We start from the raw sequence: 11,261 nt of genomic DNA, 5'->3' as shown, positions 1-11,261 counted from the left end.
TATTTGGGCTTGTAGCAGTGTGTGGGACTTGGTCTATTAGCCCATCTATACTAACCTCCACCACCTGTGTATGTAATAAAATTGATTTACTGCATCTAACTCAGCCAATACTTTTGGGCTAATACCACAGTTTGGCCACTCAGCTCTGCTCGGTTCCCATCCATTGTTTTTTCTGCAAACAACTCCAGAGTTGTCAATTAGTTAACCACAAAAATGAGTGGAAAAAGGCGTGCTGCTGGTGGAAAGGGGAATAGGCGTGTTGGGAAGGGTAAGAAAGGTTGTGTCCATGGGGTAGGTGTTAAAGCAACGGTAACATCTGCAGAAGAAAGGCCATCTTCCAGCCAAACTAAGATGTCTACTTCTTTTAGCGGACAATGTGATATGATCCCTTTCTTACGGCGAAGCCCATCGCTACAAATCCCAGATGAGGCACAAAAACAGCAGGTGCTTCAACGGATATCAAGTGCTCCTTTAAGTAGGCTCTCCTCCACCTCAACTTCAACATCACAAATACTCCAGTCCTCAGAGGTGTCACCCCAATCGCATTTGCTTCCTCACAGCTCCCAAGTCTCCAGCTGCTCATCTGATTATGGGGTAGAACAGATGGTTGAGTCTGCAGAGCTATTTACTCATACTATAGCCTGGGAATCAGAGGTCGGCTCCAGAGCTTCTGTGAATCCAGACGAGGAAATTATCTGCACTGATGCCCAGAATCTTTATGAGTCAGATCCAGGAACAGACGCAGAAGGTTCTGACAATAATGTAGACCCTCGTTCCCAAACTGTAACTCCTGTTTGTGGAGACAATGAGGAAGACGATGATGAGACTCAAATACCTGATTGGAGCAACAACTTGAGTTTTTTGTCAGGGCAGGAAGAGGTTGGCTCCTAGGACGGCGGGTGTGATAACACACAGGGTGATGATGACGAGGTTGGAGATCCCACTTACTGTCAACCCACAGTCAGCCAGTCGATGAGGTCAGCAGAGGAGGTGGAGGAGGATGCTAGTGACAACGAGGTCAGTTTGCGCCTTCCTGGACAGAGACGTAGTACTGGAAGCACGTCAACAACTGCATCCTCAAACATAACTCTGCCTCTGACCACAAGTCATGGTGGCACTTCAGGTCGCATGGGTGCTAAGCCTTGCATGGCCTGGGCATTTTTTCAAATCGATAAGGATGACCCAACTCGTGTTATCTGTAACATTTGTCAGCAAAAGCTAAGTAGAGGCCAAAAAATACATAGCTTGAGTACTTCATGCATGAACCGGCACTTGGATATGAAGCATAAGTTGCAGTGGGAAGATCACTGTGCTACAATGCGGCCTAGCCGGCCAGACCAACCACCGTCTGCCACATCTTGTGCATCCACGGACTCTTCATCCTCTGTGACTGGGGGGACAGAAGTTTTGGGACGCAGACCTGCCACCGCTTTACCCGCAACAGCCAGCGTGATTGGTAGGTCATCATTTTCTTTGGAGGTGGAAACACCAGCTGGTGTTCAGCACTGTCCGACATCGATAGCACCACCTTTGGATCAAGGCAACCTAACATGTCCGCCTGCATCTTGCTCACAGACCGGCAGTTTGAGAAGGACAACTCTTCTAAGCACAACAGCCAGCCCTCGGTCCCTCAGATGTGGACAAGTAAAAGACCATTTCCTCCTAGCCATGAGAAAGATAAGAGGTTGAATTTCACCATCTGCAAGCTCTTGGCTACAGAAATGCTGCCTTTCCGCCTTGTGGACACAGAGGATTTTCCAGACCTTATGGCCATCGCAGTTCCCCAGTAACAGATGCCCAGTCGGCACGAATTCTCAAAGAAAGGTGTGCCTGCGTTCCACCAGCATGTTGCACACAACATCACCGCTTCTTTGAGAAACTCTGTGTGTGACAGGGTGCATTTCACCACAGACACTTGGACGAGTAGGCATGGACAGGTGCGATACATGTCGCTGACTGGGCACTGGGTAACTATGGTGACAGCAGGACAAGGGGCTGCTGTCCAAGTCTTGCTGTCCCCACGAGTTGTGCATCAATCCTTTTTATCTCGAAGTTCCTCCAGTGCTTCTGCCTCCTCAACCTCCTCTCGGTCCTCAACCTGCACCCAAAGCCTGTCTGGTCATGCCACAAGCTTTCTAACTGCGCAGAAGGGATCCTGCACACCTCCTTACTATGCTGGCAGCAGGGCTCAACGTCATCAGGCGGTTTTTACTTTGAAATGTCTGGGAAATGTGAGTCACACAGCTGAGGAGTTGTGGTCAGCTCTGGAGAACCAGTTTCATGAATGGTTGTCTCCACTGGACCTGAAACCAGGGAAGGCCGTGTGCGACAATGCTGCAAACCTCGCTGCGGCCCTTCGCCGGGGCAATGTCACACACGTGCCTTGTATGGCTCACGTGTTGAACCTAGTTGTCCAGCAATTTTTAGCCCACTATCCCGGACTAGATGGCCTTCTGCAGAGGGCACGGTCGCTGTGTGCTCACTTCCGCCGTTTGCATCCTGCAGCTCAGCGACTTACATCTCTACAGAAGTCGTTGGGCCTGTCACTTCACCAGCTAAAATGCGATGTGCCTACCCGGTGGAATTCAACTCTGAACATGTTGCAGCGACTGTGGCAGCAACGACAAGCCCTTTTGCAATATGTTCTGATGTATAGCCTGGGCCAACGAGATCCAGAGGAGGGGCAAATCACGCTGGAGGAGTGGTCTCAGATCAGGGACCTATGCACCCTTCTTCACAGTTTTGAAATGGCGACGAAGATGTTAATTCTAACGATGCCATTATCAGTATGACTATTCCTGTGATTTACATGCTGGAGCACATGTTAAACAGAATTCGGAGACAGGTGGTGGCATAAGAGGAGATGGAGGAAGTAGAGGAGGAGGAGTTGTATGCGGAAGGGCTAACATCTGCAAGGTCCAGACGGTCGGCAACACCAAGGCAGCAGGCATGTGAGGGTGGGGGAGAAGGTATTACCAGGGCGCATGGTAGCAGCCAAACTAGTGAGGAAGGTGCAGGAGCCCAGGAAGAAGTGAAGGACGAACTGTTGAAAGACTCATCAGATGAGGGAGACCTTGATCACATTTCTGTTGTGCGAGGTTGGGGGGAGAGGGCAGAGGAAGGAAGCATGATTGTTACCTCGCCACCAACACAACAGGGACTTGGTGCTCCTGGATGCACAAGACACATGAGTGTCTTCTTGCTGCATTACCTGTAACACGACCCTCGCATTGTCAGAATTCGAAATAATCCTGACTACTGGGTTGCCACACTCTTAGATCCCCAGTACAAAAGTAAATTTGCAGAACTTATTCCTGCCATAGAAATGGATGCACGCATGCAGGAGTATCAGCAGAGACTGTTGCAGAATTTTACATGTGCTTTTCCACAAAACACCAACGGTGCACGTAGTGAATCTCACAGTTCTAACTTGCCAACCATGGGACCGTCGAGTGTTCAGCACTCAAAACGTAACAGAAACACAGTATCTGCTGATAACATCAATTTTGAGGAATCATTTCACCACTTTTTTATCCCATCCTTTGCAAAGCCACAGAAGACAACAAGTCTGACACATAGTCAACGCCTAGAGACGATGGTACAGGCGTATCTGCAAGTAAACATTGAAGCCATGACTGTGTCACTGGACCCTAGCTCTTTTTGGACTTCCAATCTGGATAACTGCCGAAGCTCGCCACTTACGTCTTGGAAATCTTGTCATGCCCCGCAGCCAGCATTCTGTCTGAACGTGTGTTCAGCGCTGCTGGTGGTGTGCTGGCAGATAAGCGCACGCGGCTCTCCACTGATAATGTAGACAGACTCACGTTCATAAAGATGAACAAATCATGGATCCGAAAGGACTTTTCTATCCCTGTGTCATCCTGGGGAGAGTAAAAGCTTGATGATTTGTTAAAATCACCTCACCAACCGTTTTAAGCTTTGAATTTACTAATCATGTTTATCTGTATCTTGTCTGGAAAACAATTTGGGCCTTGTAGCAGTTTGTAGTACTGATTCTATTAGACCATCTATACTAAACTCCACCAGATTTAAAATTACTAATCATGTTTATCTGTATCTTGGCTGGAAAATAATTTGGGCCTTGTAGCAGTTTGCAGTATTGATTCTATTAGGCTATCTATACTAAGCTCCACCAGATTTCAAATTAATAATAACTTTTAGCTGTATCTAGCCAAGAAAATAATTTTGGGGCTCCTAGATGTGCAAGACACATGAGTGCCTTCTTGCTGCACTAAATGCAACATGACTCTCAAATTGTCAGAATTCGAAATAATCCTGACTACTGGGTTGCCACACTCTTAGATCCCCCACACTCTACGATCAACCTTTTCATTTTAATAAAGAACAAAAAATTGTAATTTTTGAAATTATAAGCATTAGCAGGTTATTAGAAACTGAAATTAAACAGTTTTCAACTCAAAACTTTATTCTAGGTGATGTTACATTTGCACATAGGACCCCTTGTTCGAAAGGAGCTTCTGAACTCTCTCATCCAGTGAATTTGTCAGGTTTTGGATGGTTTCTGCTTCAACTGTTTTGCATGAGGACAGAATACCCTCCCAGAGCTGTTGCTTAGATGTGAACTGCCTCCCGCCATCATAGACACTCCTTTTGATGATGCTCCAGAGGTTCTCAATGCGGTTGAGGTCAAGGGAGCATGGGGGTCACACAATAAGTTTGTCCCCTTTTATGCCCATATCAGCCAGAGATGCAGATGTGTTATGTGCAGCATGAGACGGTGCATTATCATGCATGAAATGATCTTGCTGCGGAATACACGGTTCTTCTTCTTGAACCATGGCAGGAAGTGCTGTTTGAGAAACTCCACATACATTATGGAGTTCATCTTTACCCCTTCAGGGATTCTAAAGGGGCTGAGAATCTCTCTCCCCATGATTCCAGCCCAAAACATTACTCCACATCCTCCTTGTTGGCGCTGTAGCCGTGTTTGCATGGGGTGTCCATCAACCAGCCATCCTCCACTCCATCCATCTGGACCATCGAGCGTTGCACGGCACTCATCGGTGAACAAAACAGTTTTGAAGTCAGTCTTCATGTATTGTTTGGCCCACTGGAGCCGTTTCTGCTTCTGTACAGTGGATAGAGGAGGTCGACAGAATGGCTTACGCACAGCTGCAAACCTCTGAAGGACCCTGCATCTTGTTGTTCGGGGGACGTTGGAGGCACCAGCAGCTTCAAAAACTTGTCTGCTGCTATGACAAGGCTTTTTTGACGCTGCTCTTTTAACCTGACGTAATTGCCTGTCGGAAAGAGTCCTCAATTTTCCCTTATCAGCACGCACACGTGTGTACTGTGAATCAGCTACATACTTCTTGATTGTGCGATGATCACGATGAAGTGTCTTGGCAATGTTGATTGTAGTCATGCCTTGACCTATACACTCCACAATTTGTTGCTTCTCAGCAGCCGACAAATCCTTTGTCTTTCCCTTTTTGGCAGAAAATGTAGGCTGCTTAATAATGTGGGACAGCCTTCTTAAGTAGTCTTGCCTTTCATTGGACACACCTGCCAAACTAATTAGCACAGGTGTCTGCAATTGCTTACAGTGATATAAAGAGCCCTGACACACATCACCATCAATGAGTTTAACTGACAAACAAAAAATTCTTACCTTATCACTCATAAACACTTTTTGCATAATAATTTGGAAAACAGTGTACATGTGCTTTTCCACAAAACAACAGTGGATCACATAGTGAATCTTACAGTTCTAACTTGCCAAACGTGGTCTGTATGGAGTTGTTCAATAAAGGGCCCAAAATTAAGATAACATAGACGGGAGAGGTCTCCATGAATACGAATTCCTAAGTATTTGATACCCTGTGAGGGCCAGGCAAAGGTAAAGTTGGACTGAATGGAATCCTGTATGGATTTGGGGAGGAAAACATCGAGGGCCTCAGACTTCGCTGCATTGATTTTAAAATTTGACCATGTAACAAAGTGATCTATTTCAGCCATAACAGCAGGGATGGATATATGTGATTCAGTGATATATACTAGGACATCATCAGCAAATGCAGAGCACTTGTACTCGGTGCCTCCCACCTCAATCCACCTAATATTGGGGTTATGGCGAATTGATGAGAGCAGGTGCTCCGTGACTAGGATGTATAAGAGAGGGGACAGAGGACATCCCTGCCTTGTCACATTGGTGATTATGAAAGGTGATGAAAATATTCCATTTATCTTCAGCCTAGGTGACGTATTGCAATACAGGACCGTGATTTTGGCTTTAAAATGGTCCCCTAGACCCCTACCCCAAGCTTTTTAAGAGAATAATATATGGCATGCTAGGAGACTCTATGGAATGCTTTCTCAGCATCCAACGAGAGTATCTAATTACAAATTTTTAACTGCATCTAGCCCAGGAAATACTTTGTGCCTAGTAGCAGTGTATGCTAGTCAGCGGATTATCCCAGCTGTTAAGCAAGCTACACCACCTGTAGTTTGGACACTTAATTTTTTCAAAGGAAATGCTTCGGGCCCCTGGGACACTCAGTGAAGAGCATCAGGAGGCACCCCAAGGCACAGGGGCTGGGACTTCCGGTAGGACGCCTTGTGGTGGACCGCCAAGCTCAATCCTTATAAAAGCTTTTTATCTGCAGCAGCTTAAGTGGACGCTACTGGAGCTGGAATTCACGCAGCTGCTGGCATCAGACTTGCCCTCCAATAGATCCTTGTAAAAGGATTTAAAGTGTACCCATTCAAATTAGAGAGACAATTTAAATTAAAAAGCTTAGACCTTCCTCCACCGCAAGGGGGCTCGCTCGAACCACCAGCGGACAGGCACCAGTATTGGGAGAGGTGGACTGGCCGTCAGGGTCCAACGCAGCTCTGGCACAAACCCGGCGACACGGAGGTCGCACGGGAAGGAACGGACTGGCCGTGTCGGCTTCGCACTTTTTTGGTTTTAGAAGGGCATGACATGCCTATATCTGTGTTTCCCCCTCCTTTTACTCCTCCACCTCTTTTCTTTTCGAATGACTATATGTACTTGTCACTTTTCTATGTGTTAGTTGTATCTTTTGAGCAGTTTGTCAGCTTTTGGACACCTTTGAAGTGTTTTCTATGTGTTTTTTATGCGTTCCTATGTGTTTTTGATTGCCTGCCATTGGTTTAAACGGTGTTCGACGAACAGTTCGTAGAACATACGGATGTTCGACGAAACGAACTCGAACACTACGGGGGTGGCTCAACACTAGTAAACAGCTCTGCAGATTCAACCATCTGATCTACCCCAAACTCAGACGGGCAGCTGGAGACTTGGGAGCTGTGAGGAAGCAAGTGCGATTGGGGTGACACCTCTGAGGACTGAAGTATTTGAGATGTTGATGTTGAGGTGAAGGAGAGCCCACTTAAAGGAGCACTTGATAGCCGTTGAAGCACCTGCTGTTTTTGTGCCTCATCTGGAATTTGTAGCGATTGGCGTGGCCGTAAGAAAGGGATCGTATCACATTGTCCTCTAAAAGAAGTAGACATCTTAGTTTGGCTGGAAGATCGTCTTTCTTCTGCAGATGTTACCGTTGCTTTAACACCTACCCCACGGACACAACCTTTTTTTCCCTTCCCAAAACACCTATTCCCCTTTCCACCAGCAGCAGGCCTTTTTCCACTCATTTTGGTGGTCAACTAATTGACAACTCTGGAGTTGTTTGCACAAAAAACGATGGATGGGAACCGAGCAGAGCTGAGTGGACAAACTGTGGTATTAGCCCAAAAGGATTGGCTGGGTTAGATGTAGTAAAACAATTTTATTACATACAATGGTGGTGGTGTTTAGTATAGATGGACGAATAGAATAAGTCCCACACACTGATACAAGCCCAAAATTATTTTCCGAGCTAGATGCAGCTAAAAATTATTTCTAATTTGCAAGCTGGTGGAGCTTAGTATAGATAGACTGATAGAATAAGTCCCACACACTGCTGCAAGCCCCAAATTATTTTCCGAGCTAGATGCAGATAAAAATTATTTCTAATTTGCAAGCTGGTGGAGGTTAGTATAGATGGACTAATAGAATAAGTCCCACACACTGCTACAGGCCCAAAATTATTTTCAGAGCTAGATGCAGATAAAAATTATTTCTAAATTGCAAGCTGGTGGAGCTTAGTATAGATGGACTAATACCATAAGTCCCACACACTGCTACAGGCCCAAAATTATTTTCCGAGCTAGATGCAGATAAAAATTATTTCTAATTTGCAAGCTGGTGTTGCTTAGTATAGATGTACTAATACAATAAGTCCCACACACTGCTACAGGCCCAAAATTATTTTCCGAACTAGATGCAGATAAAAATTATTTCTAATTTGCAAGCTGGTGGAACATAGTATAGATGGACTAATACAATAAGTCCCACACACTGCTACAGGCCCAAAATTATTCTCCGAGCGAGATGCAGATAAAAATTATTTCTAATTTGCAAGCTGGTGGAGCTTAGTACAGATGGCCTAATAGAATGATGCTATGCCCAAAAGGTTTTACTTGGCTAGGTGCAGTAAAAAAAATTGTATTCTATACACAGGTGGTGTAGCTTGCAACACAGATACGCTACTCCACAGACTAACACACACTGCAAGAGGCCAAAAAGATTTGCTTAGCTAGATTTAGCCAAATGCTGTGAAAACACTAGCACAGCACTGGCACAGGCATGCCTGGCAAAATGTCGTAGGAAATGCTGTAACCTAGTCCTCAAAAGGACTGCAATTAAAACTAGTCAATACTCCCAAGCTGTCTATTTAAGAGCACAGACCTGCCTGTTAAAAGTCGTAGGAAATGCTGTAACCTAGTCCTCAAAAGGACTGCAATCAGAACTATTCCCTACTCCCAAGCCATCTGTATATTTCTGAGAAAATTGGATTGAAATTAACACTGAAAGTATAGCGCACACAGCAACAGCCGTGCCGTCTAACATGCAGCTGCAGCAGTGAGAAAATGGTGGCGACGGGGAAAATGGCTGGGTCTTATAGGGCAAGGACATGTGACATACACAGCCAATGACACATGCCCTTGCTTGTGTGAAAAAAGGCAGTTCGCTCTGTGTGTGCGCTGCTGATAGGCTGACAGATTGCACCGCCCCACTGTAAATGTGGGAAAGAGAAAAAAAAATGGAGATCTTCATTATTTTTGCAGAGATCCATCCCCTGCCCCTCCCCCCGCCCCGCTGTACACTCAAACTACATATTAACATTGATTATCAGCATTACAGTGAAAAAATCCAGTTATGATTTTGGTGCACGAACAGTTACCGAACATTACCTCGAAAAGCCGAATTTTTTCAAATCGTTCGTGTTAGCCGAATGGATCGAAAACCGCTCAAAACAGCTCGAATTTGAGATTGGCGAACAGTTCGATTCGAACACCGCTCATCTCTAATCCTGACTTCTTCTGGCTTTTGTAATTTAACTCTTTCTAAGCCAATCAGTACAAAGATGAGCATTACTTGTGATGAAAGGAAATATACCATGATTTCTTTTATTTTAATATTGATTCGTAACCTATTAGTTACAGCCAATTTTGAGCTTCATAACCTTTTTTTAAATCTGACATGTATCACTTTATGTGGCAATAACACTGGAATGCTTAACATATCCCCGTGATTCTGATAGTGTTATTTTGTAACACATTGTACTTTATATTAATGGTAAATTTAGGTCAATATATATTTAGTTTTTCTTGCGAAAATATCTAAAGTTGCACAATTTCATTGAAATGCGGTGATGCCCCATATGTCTTCAGAAACTACTGTTTGGTCACACAGCAGGGCTTTGAAAGTAAGAGCACTATTTGGGTTTTGGGAATGCAGATTTTGCAAGAATATTTTGAGGGTGACATTTGCGGAGCTCCAAAAGTACCAAACAGCAGAAACCTCTCCAAAGTGATCCCATTTTATAAATTACTCCTCACAATGAATTCATCAACACCGGCAATTACTATTTTTGTCCAACAGGTGTTTTCACTCTGCAACATCCAGAATTGCAAATGAGCCAGTTTAGTGCCCAGCTTGCGCTTATGGAGACAAGCACCCCATACATTTTAAGTGGGCTCTCCTTGCTAGAGAAATGCCAAATCTGTGGATTCTTTGTCTTACCATTAACGTGGAAACCCCTATTTTTAGAATGAAAGATGATGGTCTTGAGTTGGGGCTTGTGTTTTTTGACTTCCTGGCTTTTTCCCCAAACAGCTTTGTTCCTGGCATATTTTTGAAGCATATTTGTCTCAGTAATGCCACAGCGATTCATAGTCAAACATAAATGGCTGAAATCATTCAGCTAGTGTCTGATACATGCTGCCCGTATTAGCTATCAGGTTTCCTTTAAATCCTCATACAGCTAAGTCAAACTAAAATAAAACAAAGTGATGATGTCCAGAATGAAGGAAAAATTACAAAAAATATTATTTTCCTCGAAAGTTAAAAGTGTTCATTTCTCAAGTTTCTATCATTTTATTTCCTGTAGATAGTTATAATGATTAGGACTTTTACATTCTCTGTAAACAGTCAGTCCATATGCTTTGTTTATTTTCTGCTTAAAATTTAATGGGTGAAGAAAAAAACTTTTGCCGAAACCCGGGACCTTTAGATCTTCAGTCTAACGCTCTCCCAACTGAGATATTTCGGCAGGACACATTTAGATTCAGGAATGTTCAACACACTGTAGATGTCACAACTGGATGCATTTATTTTTACCTTGACTTGTTTATGCAATTTTATCTATATTTGAAAGTACAGCTATTTTGCGCACATATTTAAGAACTTACATTAATTCTTTGTGAATGAATAGAAAAAAACAGCAATTCTGCATTTTTTTTACATTTTCAAATTTACTCAATTCGCCGGGGGAATTCTGACTGTGTCTTTGTAGGACAGGTGATGATTGAGCATAAAACACAATTTGTAAGCATAATGTTGCATCAAGCTTTATTTTTTCTTAGGTGCAAACAATTGAAGTGAAGAAAGGAGATGCAAATTTAGAGGAAATATTCTACTGATTGTTAATGTTGAAAGTGAAAACATTTGTCCATAAATATGGTGAAACTTTCATGTCAGTATTACATGCGCATTTCAGACTTGTTAAACTATGTTCATCTGCTCTTTTAGCTTTTGTTTATTAAGTATATATATAGTCTATTGATGCCTGAGGTAAAAAAATCTGAAATTAGACTTACTGGTAATTCGTTTTCAAGGAATCTTCCACGACAGCACCTTAGGAGGTTCACTC

Source organism: Phyllobates terribilis, unplaced genomic scaffold, assembly GCF_046119375.1.
Source record: "Phyllobates terribilis strain yellow unplaced genomic scaffold, ASM4611937v1 Scaffold_65__1_contigs__length_7625178, whole genome shotgun sequence".
Lineage (NCBI taxonomy): Eukaryota > Metazoa > Chordata > Amphibia > Anura > Dendrobatidae > Phyllobates > Phyllobates terribilis.
This window is presented reverse-complemented; position numbering follows the sequence as displayed.